Consider the following 14,085-nt stretch of genomic DNA (forward strand, 5'->3'; position numbering starts at 1 on the left):
ACTGGCTTACCGTGGTAATGAAGGAATTATGCAATCCCTTCAATAAACTCAGCAGCCTTTAAAAAATACATAAGTTATTTCCAGGCCACAGAATGGGAAGCACTATTAATGAGGTGTGGCCTGCCCTTGCCATCCGTTTGGCTTTTTCATTTTAAAATGTTATTGCTGTAAAAGGGTTTTGGTTAGAACCTGTAAATCTCAGTCAATATTTTACAAGCAAAATAGAATCATAGGATGATTTGGGCTGGAAGGGGCATTAAAGATCATCTCATTCCACTCCCCTGCCATGGGCAGGGACACCTTCCCTTATCCCAGGTTGTTCCAAGCCCCGTTCAACCTGGCCTTGGACGCTTCCAGGGATGGGGCGTCCACAGCTTCTGTGAGTACATGGAGGGCAAAAGGAAGTGAATACTCACCACACTTGTTTTCTGTGTCCATCAACCATAAACAGCAGGTTCTGAGAGGGGCACTGGAAATCTCCAGAAATGCAGCTGTGCTGGCATTTCCTCGTAATCCAGGAAGATGGATCAGTGGCTGCTCTTTGAAAACATCTTGTCTTCTTGTATCAAATCGTTAAGATCACAATAAACTGGAAGAACAAATTCTGAGATCCTTTATTGACCCCAAACAGGACTTTAGCTCTGAGATATCCCATCTGTAGCTCCACCAGTTGCCTCCTGCAGCAAACGTGACATTCATTTTATGGCAGGTTCATGTGTGATGACTCTCCTTGGGCCTGGAGCAGAGCACATCCCATAAAGAAATACAAATGCAAAACTGCTGAGTTATGTTAAATTCCACAAGGGTTAATTTTTTTCTTTTTCTTTTCTTTTCTTTTTTTCTTTTTTTTTTTTCATTTAGTAGCTCAACCCAAAGAGTTCTGAAGTCTAGTTTCAGGACTTTCATCCTTTGTCAAGATGCAGCTGCTTCAGTGTTTGTGTTCAAGGGCTCAGCAACATCCCTCATCTCTCTACTGGTGTAGAACACAGGGATAAAACCCGTCTAAAACAGTCCCAGCCTTTCAGTCAACTCTAACTCTGCCTTGTCATCTCCTTTAATTTTTTTTTTTTTCAGTGCAATAAATGTTCAAAATAACCCAAATAATGAAATAGGAAATATTGGCCACTTTCTAAGGTTTTTCTCAGTCATTGGTCCACGGAGGTTACCTGGAGTGAAAGAAAACTCAGACAGAGACAGAACCAGCCTGGTGTCCAAGCCCAGCAAGCTCCTGATGGAAAAATCTGGAAAACTACCCAGTCCACAGCAGTACTGTGCATTTATGAGCTGGAAATGAACAGGGATACCTCCAGCTTATTTTTACCAAGGACTCCTGACCTGTCTCGAGTGAGTTCTTCCCATGGAAAAAGTTGATTGAATCCACACTCATGTAGACTGTTTCCATGTCTACTGGCTAATCCATTTGTCTTTTTAAAATGTTGTCCTGATAAAGGTTCAGAGAAATCATGAGAAAAGAAGAAAAGCAAACGCACGGGAAGATATGAGATTTGTGGAAGGAGCAAGTGAGGACAGAGACTTAGAAGTGAGCTGTTATATCCTTTATATCATACTATTCTAGATTTTTTTTTACTTTTCTTATATTAAATTTCACCTGATAGCTGAGATTCTAGCCACAAAACCTAATTATAAGGCAGAAAAGAAGAAAGTGGTGAAATTTTGTCTATGTCCTTAATCACTCTCTGATTTTTATCAAGCCAAGGCATAATAAACATCACCTGCAATTATCTCCCACGCAGAAAGATGACTTCCTTTTGTCAGGAATATCTGTCAGCCAGACCCAGGAGCCCTGGGTTTTTATTACTTGGGGCTCCAGGAACACCTGCATTTTCTTGGCAGGCTCTGGAGATGAAAATGCTTTAACAGTGTTCATGTTAAGAATTTCCTCTGCAGTCCTGAGTGCCTCGTTCATCTGGTAGCTGCAAAGAGGGAAAAATTAAAGGAGGTGCTGACTGATTTCTTTTCCCAGTGTTGAGGATCTCCTGCTCTTCATCACAAGTTCCAGCTTTATTAAATTAACCCTAAGTCCCCACCTTTGTTATTTGTGTGAAAGTCAAACCCCTTAAAGATTTGGACAGAAAGCTACAAATGGGGATTTTCTTTCCTTACAAAATGATGATCTTTTTCTCTCATGTCAAAGAAAAAGTTAATTATCACTAACAAAAGGGGATTTTGAATTTCCATTTGAAATCAGTGTAATTCAATTAGCTGAAAGGAGATATTTCTCCTCATCCTCTGGCCCTAGGAGGTGAGGAAGCAGCGCAGGAGGAGCATCCCTACATCTGGAAGCACAGGAGATGTCCCTCAGCCCCGCAGCCAGATGACGCTGGAGCTTCTTTTTACTCCCAGGTACACTGTTTGAAATGGAAGCAATGACTTCAAAAGTGGCTTCAAGTGCAGAGAAATTGAGAAATCTTATTGCAAATCTCTACAATATTTCCTCATTTTCACACAGTGCCGTTGCCTTGGATTTCCAGCTGCCATCGTCCCTCCCCTCTGGACTTTGGCTTCTCCCCCTCTTTGATTCCAGCTGTGTAAGGTCACGCTGGATTTTCAATTTATTTTCTTCTAATCTTTCCTGCAAACCTTCTGACATTTCTTCCCTGTTAATGAAGGGAAGCAACCAAAACTCAAACCTCTGCTACTTTCCTTCACTTTTTCCCCTCATCAGGGCTCTTTAACATCTGACAAAGTCTGGCTTGGGTGCTGACTTAAGGGAAGGGAAGAACATTCCAATGAGTGATATTGGAGAGCGCACACAGAGAATTAAAAAGTTCAATCCAATTAGTAGAAACTGCGTGTCTGACCCTCAGGAAATCCCCCAACACACCCTGGCAGGGCGTTGAACCCTTTCAGATCGTGACATCACAGAATGGTTTGGGTTGGGAAGGATCTTTAAAGGTCATCTCTTTCCCTATGTGCTACATGCAGGTGGCAGCAGGATTGAAAGGGCAGAAAACCCAAATGCTTTGATTTCTTTAAGCTGAGCGATTTCTGCCCATGATTTTCATGGAGTCCTTGGAATGATTTTCAGAAAGAAATCTTGCGGGAATTTGCCCATTTTAGGGACAAGTAAAACCTGCCTTAAAAAGGTTTGTTGGGTTGTTGCAACCAGAGAAGATGAGAAAGCAATATTGAAACAAACTTGGGGGCTTTATCAACAAACAGCTTGCTTGGTCTAATGAAGTGTAATTCCAGACACAGCCAATCTCCCTTTGCAGCAGGGACACCCAAACTCTGTATTCCCAGGCTTCCCAAAGAAAGATAAAAGCTCATATTTATCCACTGAGCCAGGAATCAGCTAAAATCAATATTTTTATTTCAAAGTGTGCTTTGGGATTTGTTTTTTTTTTCTTTATAAACCTCGCAGGATGAGGCCTGCACTGCCAAGCCCCAGCTTTAAGATGATTTTTTCTGACAAGACATGCATCACTGAGAATATTCGCCTGTAATGGAAGTGATGGCCCAGGTTTGTGGCACCGTGAACACAAACCCGCACTGACAGAGGCTCAGGGAAAAGCTCTGTGTCCCACATGTGTGTTCCTCAAAAGCGATTTTGCCTCGGTGACACCGCACGAGGGTTTAGCCCACAACAAATTCGAGCCAAACTGTGATTTTCCAGCATTTAATGGAATAGTCTGAGCTGTGGTGGCACAGGGTGTGAAATCCCTGGTGTGGATGAGGATCCTGGGTGTGGCAGTGAGTATTTACTGCCTTTCTTGGCTCATGAGGTGTAGGGGCTGTAACTGGTGAAATCCTTTTTCCATCCCAGAAAGGACTGGAGGCTCTTTACAGCCTTAACTTTCTCCCAGCTGTCCACAGAGATCCCAGAATGAGGAAGGAGGTAAAACCCCCCTCAATTCTCCATCCCTTAGCTGATAACAGGAAAGGACTTATAATCTTGTTCTTTCTTCTTCCACCTCTCTCCTTCCTGAACATGAGAATAACCCTGGCTGCTGTAATTGCTCTTGGAAAATTACTGCAGATAGACAGAAATACAGGTAGAAATACAGATAAATCCATTAATATTCCAGGATATTACCTTTATCCACCAAAGGACAGGATTAATTGCTGTGCAATTTTATTAAGCACTGTGTTGGATGACTTTCACCATAGAAAACTGTATTATAACGGGGCTGAAACACAGCACAGGACCCACAATAAAAATTCCAAGAGGCAATGTGTTATCCAAACAGAACTTTATATATTTTAAGGGGTTCTGGTAGCGAAGTGCTTCGTCTCATTTCCTTAATTTTTTAATTGTCCCACTGTAGGATGCTGTACTTGGCATGCAGAGAGCCAAGGAGGCATTTTCTGATAATTTGATTTGGAGAGTAGCATGGAATTTCTATTCTCATTGCCCAGCTCCCGGGTCAGGAGTATCTTATCAGCTCCAAGACAAATTAAGAGAAGGGGTTTGCCTGTAAGGGCATTAAAGGAGCACGGATTCTGAGAAGGATTGGGTTTGTGTGAACATCTGTAGGCAGAGGTGGGTGTGGACTTGGGAAAGTGGGAACTGGGAATAGTGACACTCCTTACAAAAACCATGCTCAGACTTCCAGCCATCCCAGCAAAATATGACTTAACTCTATCCTTGGGTGACTTGGGCTCTCTCTTGATTGCAACCACCCTGTTTATCTGCTGCTGTCTCTACCAGAGGAAACTGCTTTAAAATATCACTAAATTCTCCTTTGGTGTTTGACTGAATTTATATGGAAAGAGCTTCATTGGGATTTTTTTTTTTAATAACAATATCCTTGTTCTGTTTTCTCTAAAACTGCTCCTCCTGAGTTGGCTGCCTCTGTTAGCCCTGAGCATTTCGTTCCCAGATGAGTGTGGCAGCATTTGCTTCTTTCCTCAATGCAGCAGCCTAAAAGGCACAAGCAAAACGTGGGCTTTTCTAATAGGATCTGAAAAGCTGCACTTTCTGGGTTAAGGTTGCTTTTTCTCTAAAGAAAAAAAATTTCATAGGTAAGAAAGAAAAAGGCTTTCTGAGCTGAAACACTGAAGAAAGTGTTCAGGAACAGTTAATCCCCCAAAAGATATTTCTTGAGCAATTCTGGCAAGGATTGACAGAAAAGGCTATTACTTATGTGTCTTGCTCTTATTTGCAGCATGGGCAGGAGTTGTCAGGACACAAGCCTACTGCATTTCAATATTTTAGGTCATTCCTTATGCTGGATCCAGGATTATTTCTCATTCATGGCACTTCTATCCCCTGCTCATTATTTGGTTTAGACATCCATCCCTATTACACACAGTATTTAAGGCCTGACCCTGAGCTGGCTGGAGTAAAGACTTATGTAAAGGTAAGTGGGAAGAATTTGAGGGCTTTTTATTAACCCTTGTTAAGCCTTTCAGCAAACAGGGGGAAACTTCCCAAACAGCCAAAAATAATTGGCTTTAGTTGCCTTCCTGCATTAATTGGGAAAGACTGAGTACTTCCCAAAGTGGCAGGACACAAATCAAGTTATGAAACTCAAATATTTAATATATTTATACCAAGTAAAATAATAATAAAAAAGTAAACCCAACAGTCAGTGTGCAGTCCATCATACAGGACATTGAGGTTTGTGTGATCTCAATCACCCTGAAGTAGAGAAACATGGAGTAAGAGACAATTTTCTCTTGATGGGATTGAAAAATGAGTGACAATTCAGCCCTGTGAGTGCCTGATTTAAAGGCTTCGCCCTCTCCCAACACACCTCTGTCAGCAAAGTGTCTGCCAGCCTAAAGGGTTTCCTCCAATCAATTTTTACATTAGTTGTTGATAATTGAAAATCTTCGGCGTGTCTGTGGCCATCTCTCCATCTTTTCATTCTTCAGGGGAAAATGAGGAGCTCTTCTCTCAGACTGGGTCCTTGTGAGTGTCAGATCTGCTCCAAGGAGTGTCCTGTGACCATGGCCAACCGTGTCCAAGGTGTGATAAACACCCTGATCACCTTGGAATTTAATGTGGAGAATGAAATTCGGCAAGATGCTCTCTGTCTTCGCTGAGTCAATGCATTCAGGCATAGGGAAGTAAGACCAATATAAATTTGAAGGCCAGGCTGAGGCCCCTTTTAGTTGTTTGACCTCTTATTCCTAAGAAATGTCCCAAGAAAAGCACATTAATCCTTTCTGTGAGCTATGACACATTTCAGAATGGGGGCAGTTCTGTTCTCCTGCTTTGATTTTATTTATTGCACCAACAGGCAGAATTATATGCAGTCAGATTTCTTGACACCCTAATTCTTAAAAAATTAGTTTCTGCTCATAGACATGAAGAAACTTCCTAAGCAGCCATCATTTCTTTAACAGATAGATTTTTACATTTGTGTGGCCCTTGTCCTAAGCATGACTTTAAGTGAAATAAAAAGAAATAAAAGTACTAGGTAAGATTTATTACAATCTATACAGATAATTAAGCTAGTTAATTATACATATTCAGCTTCTTATCAGAAAATTATCAGCCTGGAAATAAATATTCTGTAGCCAAGGTAATCACTCAGTATTTAATAAACTGTGTAGGCATCTCCTGCCATTAGAATTCATTGGCAGTGGAATTTCAAGGAGCATTTTGGATATGGGCTGATACACACCCAAGTGGTTTGTGCAATACAGACACGCAAGGAAAATTTTCCAGCTCTAAGGAATAAAAGGATTAGGAAGCCATGACAAATGGTCCTAAATTGGGTAGAAGTCCCAAACATCATCTCCAGTGTAATGCAGGCTTAGCCAGCAGACTGGTTTAGAAACCACTCTCTCTTCTCTTATCAACATCCCAAAGACGTTCGCCTCCCTCCTGCTGCTCTGCCCTTTCCTTGCAGCTGCCATAACATTAGAAAACTGATTTTCAGTGTGATTTATCTCCTATTCTTGAAGAATCACAGTGATATCAGCTTGGTGCCCGTGAATCATCGTGAGTCTAGGGAAACAACATTCAGATGTTGTGGGCACCCCATGTCAGACCAGACTGCAATCCAGAGTTTTGATTTCGTTTAACAAGTCCAAATTACACACTTTGACTTGGGCCCATCCAAGCCTTTTGCTTCCATTATAAAAGTTAAAACCAAATGTTTTGCTGTATCCATGCTGCCTTCAACTTTCCATTCTGCAAATCACTCAGCTTGCTGACTTCTCAGCTGGACTTAGGCAGAAAAACGTCAGGCTTTACCACCGAGTGGAAAAAGAGCTGGGGAAAAAAAATTGCTTATGCTAAACCTAATTGGCAGCAGGGAATAATATCAGATTTCTGAAAAAAATGTTTATGTATGACAGCTCTTGCTGCTTAACTGGCAGAGAGGTTGAAAAATGCAGCTGGATGAGCTGTGTTAGAGTTTTCAGTTTGACAAACCGGGCACATTTTAGCAGGTTCTGCTGCAGTGGGACAAGGGGTGATGGTTTGGAACTGAGATCAGTTCAGATCAGATTTAAGGAAGATCTTTTTTAACAATGAGGGTGAAGAGGCCCTGGCACAGGGTGCCCAGAGAAGCTGTAGCTGCCCCTGGATCCCTACAAGTGATCGGGACCGGGTTTGGTGGGTTTGGAGCCACCTGGGACAGTGGAAGGTGTCCCTGCCCATGGCAGGGGTGGCACTGGATGGGATTTAAGGTCCTTTCCCACCCAAACCCTTCTATAATTCTTTGTTTCTCTGTGTCCCAAACTCCTGGCTTTCCTGAATAAAGTGGCACTGGTTGACACAGATGCTGGATGAGCAGCAGGGAGGTGACTGAGGACCCAAATCTTTCCCAGTGCTTCCACAATTCTGCTGAATAACCAGAAGAAGCTTTCCATGGGCCAGCTGCAGCTCCCCCAGCACAGCTGATGAGCACACATGTCCTCATGCAAAGGCTTCTGCTACTTAAGGAGAGCTCAGCTGTACACAGAAGGATCCCCCTGTGCCACTGCATTTTCCTGCCTCTTCAGTTCATGGGAGGATTCCAAATGGCAGCACCTCTGTGGTCTGTCAAACCTCACCGTGGTCTCGTTCCATATGGAAGTAGTCGAATGTGTTGAATGCAATTGAATTCATGTTTAAATTAGAATGAGGAGTAATTGACAGTGCAAATCTGGGAGATATTTCAGACAGAAAAGAAGTGGTGAGTTTTGCTTTCCCATAAACTTCCTAGGAGCTTTAATGTCACTGTGCTCTAGGAGACTTCGGGTAAAATGTTATGTTTGATTCTCAAAAACCAACATGAAAATGGTATTTGGAAGTGGGAATGTTTTTGTTTTCATACTGAAATCCTCAGCAAACACTATCCTCTCCTCCTCAGATTTGTGTGACAAGTTTCACTGGCTCAAATCAAATGTGTTTATTTCCAGAGAAACCTTTCAAGAAAATTCTTTTGAAATGAGTTGACTTTGTTTGTTATCCTACATTTTTTCATTTTTCATTAACTCGACTTTTAACAGCTGGTGTTTAATGAATAATTACACAGTAATGAAAAATACATCTTGCATTTAAAGAAAGCTTTATGCAGATTTGCTAATCAATTTAGACACTGTATCTTATTTGTTTATAGTACATCTCCCAACTGGAGTGTAATTATCAAACTTTGCATCTATATTTAACTGTCTAAATTGAAGGAAATAAATCAGAGTTGAAGCAACTAATTGTCAGTGTTACCAACCAATTAGCATTCTGAAAGATTATTCTGTTAAAGCTTTTCCATCCAGTATAACTCATCTTAAACACCTCTGGGGTTTGGTGTTCTGTCCATACTCTCCAGGTATTTTTCAGCTCTAGAAGCAAATTGTGGAAGAATAGGACTAAGAAGTCCCTTCAGCTATGAACATGAAATTTTTATGCAAATATGAGAAATTACAGATTAATTCTCGGTCTCTTATTTCTTCTAACACTTGAGATGGGTTGGAAGGATTGAACATTGTTATAACTTCTTTTTTAAAAAAACAGATATTGTACTTGATCCAAAAAACTGTTAGAAAAAAATACTGCAAGCATGTTTTGTTTTTTGATTTACAGCAAAAAGGAAGAAAGAAAAAGAACTTGCATTGTTGCTGTTCTAAACTGTGTTGCTGATATCCTACATGACATGGAAAAGCACTTTTAAAAGGTCATTTAGCACATTAAATAAATGTAACTGGATGAATGTCTGCACCAAGAAATCCGGACAAATTCAGCAGCATGTTCTAAAGAGCAATAAGCTCTTGCTCCCTGGTTATCAAATGAATTTAAATAAAAATAACTGAAAGATTGGGTTTTCTTCCTGTGGTCTGCTGTACTTGAAACTACCTTACCTTCCATATAAGGGGGATTTACAGTCCCTTAAAGTGTTCTAAGGAAGAAAGACTAAAAAGAAAGAAGGAAAAGCTCCTGCTGTAACATCAAATGGGACGCAGCAGCTGGGTACAGATATGGAAATCAATGAATATCTGGAATGACAATAACAGTTGACCTAATGTAATCTTACTCAAAATACAAATATGCAGATTAAATGAGCCACAAATGTGACATTTCTCAACGTCTCCAGGAATGCAGCGTTTCTCAGTAAAACCAGATTTTTCTCAGAATACGAATTCAGAAGAACTCAAAATTCCAGGATTGCCTGGAAAAGATGAAGAGATGTGCTAAGGCTGTGCACCAACCACCAGGCATGGACATCACTGATCCATCACAGACTCAGGGGGTTATTACTGCCCCTCTGAGCAACAGTGATGCCCACGAGGGGTTGGATCCAAAGGAAAGCACCAGACTGCCCAAATCCCAGAAATCACTGCTGTTGGGCTCTTCCCCGCTCCCTCTCCTGGGGATGTGCTGGGTTTTCCGGGTGGTAAAAGTTTGGGCAGCAAGCAGCAGGCATTGAAAAGCATTGCCCAGGAGGCCCTGGGCTTGCTGCCCATGAGGGAGGATTGCTGCTGCACATCAGCTCCTTGTCTTCTTTCCCATGGCAGGGAGCACAGTGGGACTTTTGGGGTGTCCTGTGCAGGGCCAGGAGCTGGACTTGATCCTTGTGGGTCCCTTCCAACCCTGGATATCCCGTAACTCTCTGATTTCCCTGGATCCTCCTGCATCACTGCACTCTCAGACGATCAAAAGCCAATTTTGACCTCTTACTGCTGTGTAAAACATGGAAAATCCGGACCATGTCACTTTTAAAGCATGTGTGTGAAATAGTCTTGAGGTCAGCAACTTTGGAGCTGCCTGCAGGGTATTTCCAAGAAGTGGGAAGGTGTTAGGGAAACGCTGTGCTCCACTCAGCTCCTGTAGCACAGGACAGGTATTTTTGTGCTATCAAATAAAATCACTCCATACAAGCTAAATAAATCCTGTGTGTGCAGCATGAATATAGGATGTGGTGGGTAGAAATCCCTTTTCTCATTTACGAGTCTCTACTTTTGGCTGAAGACAGTTGCAGTGCAGTAGGAGTGGCTGCTGTGGGACAACTGGGGACAGAGCAACCCAGAGAGATCAGGATTGTTCCAGATGGATTTGGATATAGAAATAGGAGGGGAGATGTGGTAATTGCAAGTGGTGAACCTCTTGGCTGCCTGTTTCCCTGGTTTTTCCCTCAGGGAAAAGTCACCCTAGGAAGGAAGTCTAACAGTTTGTGGCACTCTGCCTACAGGGAGCAACTTCTGGAGATGGGAAAATGTCAGCCCTTGCAAAGGAATCGTTAACTCTTCTCCAGGAGGGAGGAGTGTTAATTGCTAATGAGAGCAGGGCTCTGAGCTAACCTCACAGTCCATTTTGCTTGTACTATCTTTTGAAGATTTGCTAAAGGCTCTTCTGCCAGCTCTGCAAGCGCGGAGCCTCTGGTCAGGATGGGTGAGAAGTGCTGGAAGTCTCCCTGTCTGACCCTGGGTGAGGTCAAACCCAGTCCCCAGGAGCCTCCCTGGGGCAAACCTGGCCTCCAGCTCTGCAGAAGACCAAGGGGAGACGTGCCAGCCCCACCAGCTGAAATGAGATGCCCACCGAGATATTGAGTGGGTGCTGTTGGCTTTAGCCAGGCATTTTTCCCCTCCCAGACTCATCCCACTTGGTGTTTATTCGCTCCATGCTCTGGTGCTACACCTTGGTTATGCAAAGAGAGCACAGAAAAGGAGAAATCTAATGGGAAGGTACCCCTGCCCATGGCAGGGGCTTGGAACTGGGTGATCCTTAAGGTCCCTTCCAACACCAGCCACTCTGTGGTTCCATGGTAGGATCTGATCCTGTGGAAGAAAGATTAAAAAGAAAGCCTGGCACACAGGCTCACCTACTCACACAAAGGATGGAAAAGCCCTTTGTGGCCTCAGAACACAGAGGTGCCTCACTTGTTGTTCTTGGTCCTTGGGAATGCGTGCAGGGGTTAAAAGGAGAAGTAGGCCATGATTTATTTGCTGCTTGTATTTGTGGAGAGCCACAGACTTCAGTGTGCACGATCAACTCTGTCAGGCTTGTTGGATCGTGAAATCCAGATAACATCCCAGCAAGAGCCATGAAAACAACTCAAACTGTGCTGTGATTTGGTTGTCCCATGAGGACTATGTGAGAGTACAACCCCTGTGCTCAGGGGACACAACAGCAGGGCGGGATCTGCTCTCCAAACCCAAATTTAAACCCAGACCCAAACCCAAACCCAAGCCAAGTGCAGAGGCAGTAAATCAACCCAGAGCCAACGGAAAGGATGTAATGAGGCATGAACCCCAAAATCTGGTCATTCTCTGTGAGCACTCTGGCAAAATCACCGTGCAGCCAGCCAGCCGGCTGAGGTGATGTGGGAGAGATTTTGAGAGGTGTGTTAGTAAGCTCTAATCAATATTGTTTTAAATCTACCAGGTTAAACATTTCTGCACAAAGCTTATTTTGTTCATACATCCTCCTCACTCAGAAACATATTTTAAGCAGACACACTCCATTTTTAAAGGCTTCTGTAATAATTTATGTGCCACAAAAGGGGGAGATTGCCAAGAGAGTGAATCATTTTATCTTGGTTGGAAATGTTATAAGGTAAGTGTGAAGTTATGAAGTATTATAACCCTGTTATGTGTCAGGAGCTCGATGCAGGATGAGATTTAATGGGAAATGGTGCTAATACCGTGGTAATTGCCAAAATAGATGAAAGGCTTAGAGCTGGCTGCAGCAGGAGCAGAGGGGAAGCCTGTCAGAGGGGAATCAGACACACAAATCCCACTGAAATGCAGCGGATTTAGGATGTCTGATTCTGCTGCAGCTCCAATAAAAATCCCAGCCTCAGCAGAGAGGGCGGTGATGGATCTTTTACTCTGGCAAGGTGTGGGATTTGGGGCTGGTGCTGCTGCCGTGGGGGCTGTGACAGCTCTGATTCCTGCAGGAATCTGGAGAAGCTGCTGGGGAAATGCCAGAGGTGACCAAAAGTTTGCTTTCCTGCAGAGCCCGCTTTGGGATGGGAAGGAGCAGCTTCCCAGAAGTTATCTGAGCTCCTCAGAAGTTATCTGAGCACAGGTGTCATAACCCAGCCCCTGAAGGAGGCAGCAAGAGGCTCAGGGAGAGCAAAGGGCTTTAATGGTGAGGGCAGCATCTCCTTGCCTTGATTCTCCCTCACCTCTGTTTCGTTTAGGGAAAATTTTTTTTTTCCACTGAGATTGTTAAGGAAAATATTTGGAGTCCTGAGCTGTCGGGGGGAAAGCCATAATCATCAGGAAATCCCTCAAAGCAGAGGATCTCTCATCTTTCATCCAGGGTTCCAGAGCAAGGAAAAAGCCTCCTAACTGCAGGGGACACCCCAGGGAATTGGCCCTTACCCCAGATTGCTGACAGCTGGTGACATCCATGCCCATCCTAAAAAAGGCTTGGTGTTGCTTAGCTTATTTTTCTCTCATGCTTTCACTCAATTCCATCAGGTTCTGTGGGCAAAGAGGGCTGCAAGATGATATTTAATGACCTAAATGCAGGCACCTAGTGCCATTCTCACCCCTGAGGGTGACTGAGACCTCCTTTGGGGCTGTGGAAGGGTCAGGGGACAGCTCAGGTGGCTGCAGAGGCAGCTTGGAAGGACTGAAACAGCACAAGTGCTTATTTTGGGCGCCCAAATTGCTCCCATAGTTTGAAAATAAAATTAAAAAATGGTAATTTTTGCAAGGAGAAGACTCTTGCTGAGTTACCAAGGCAATGCCAACCCCCTGAATAACTCCGGAAGCAGCAGCAGCAGCAGTGCAGGATAAAGCTCACAAGTTCCTCAGCCAGGAGAGGGACAGATCCCCGTGCCCATCTAAAAGCACGCATGGGGATTTTTTAAATGTGGGGGGGGGTTGTTTGTTTGTTTGTTTTATCTTTCGTGTGTGTGTGATTTTGTTTGTTTTGATTTTGGGGGAGTTTTAGGTTTTGGTTTTTTTTTTTTTTTTGGTTGGTTGGTTGGTTTTTGGTGGTTTTCTTTTTGGTGTTTTTTTGGGATTTTTTTTTTTAATTTTGTTGTTGCTGTTGTTTGTTTTGTTTTGTTTAAATCCATTACAACGTCCAAGCTGAATACCCAGCAGTGTGGTGATGCTGTCAGGTTTTTAAGAACACACTATGCCAGCTCTTTCAGGAATGTATCCCAGCATTTTTATTATTATTTAATAAGCTCCTTCAGCCAGAGCATTCACAATTAAATAAACCAACAGATCGAGGGCAGAAACAATCCCCTTAAAAGGATGTGCTCCATTTGCTCTGGTCAGGTGTTGCTAAGAATAGAAATATCATGGAGTGAATCAAAGTGCAGCAGGAAGGGTGAATGCTCGAGTGCACAGGGCAGAGGATTCCCAGCTGGACAGACACTGGAATCACATCCTCTGCAATTAACTGGGGAAGGGAGGAAGCAGCCCTGGGACGGCCTCCCCCAGCAGCAGGGCTTGATCAGCATTTCCAGAGCCTGTCTTTGGGGAAGGGAGAATTCCCTTGGAGGAATCACCTCTCACAGGTGTGACAGTTCTGGCTTCCTTTTTTCCTTGCTAAGGTCAGGATTATTACACAGGAAACGTAGGTTTTGAGTTCAGACTTGGATGTTTATTATTTCTCATCTATTTACAGACTCAGTAGCCATGAGCTCCAACTAGCAAGTTAGAGAATGCAGGTAAAATGGAGTTCTTCTCTTTCCAAGGTTATTTAAGTGATAATCACCCAATAAC

The sequence above is a fragment of the Chamaea fasciata genome, unplaced genomic scaffold (genome assembly GCF_029207755.1).
Source record: "Chamaea fasciata isolate MVZ Bird 193981 ecotype frontalis unplaced genomic scaffold, bChaFas1.0.hap1 SCAF_9, whole genome shotgun sequence".
NCBI classification, from domain to species: Eukaryota; Metazoa; Chordata; class Aves; order Passeriformes; family Sylviidae; genus Chamaea; species Chamaea fasciata.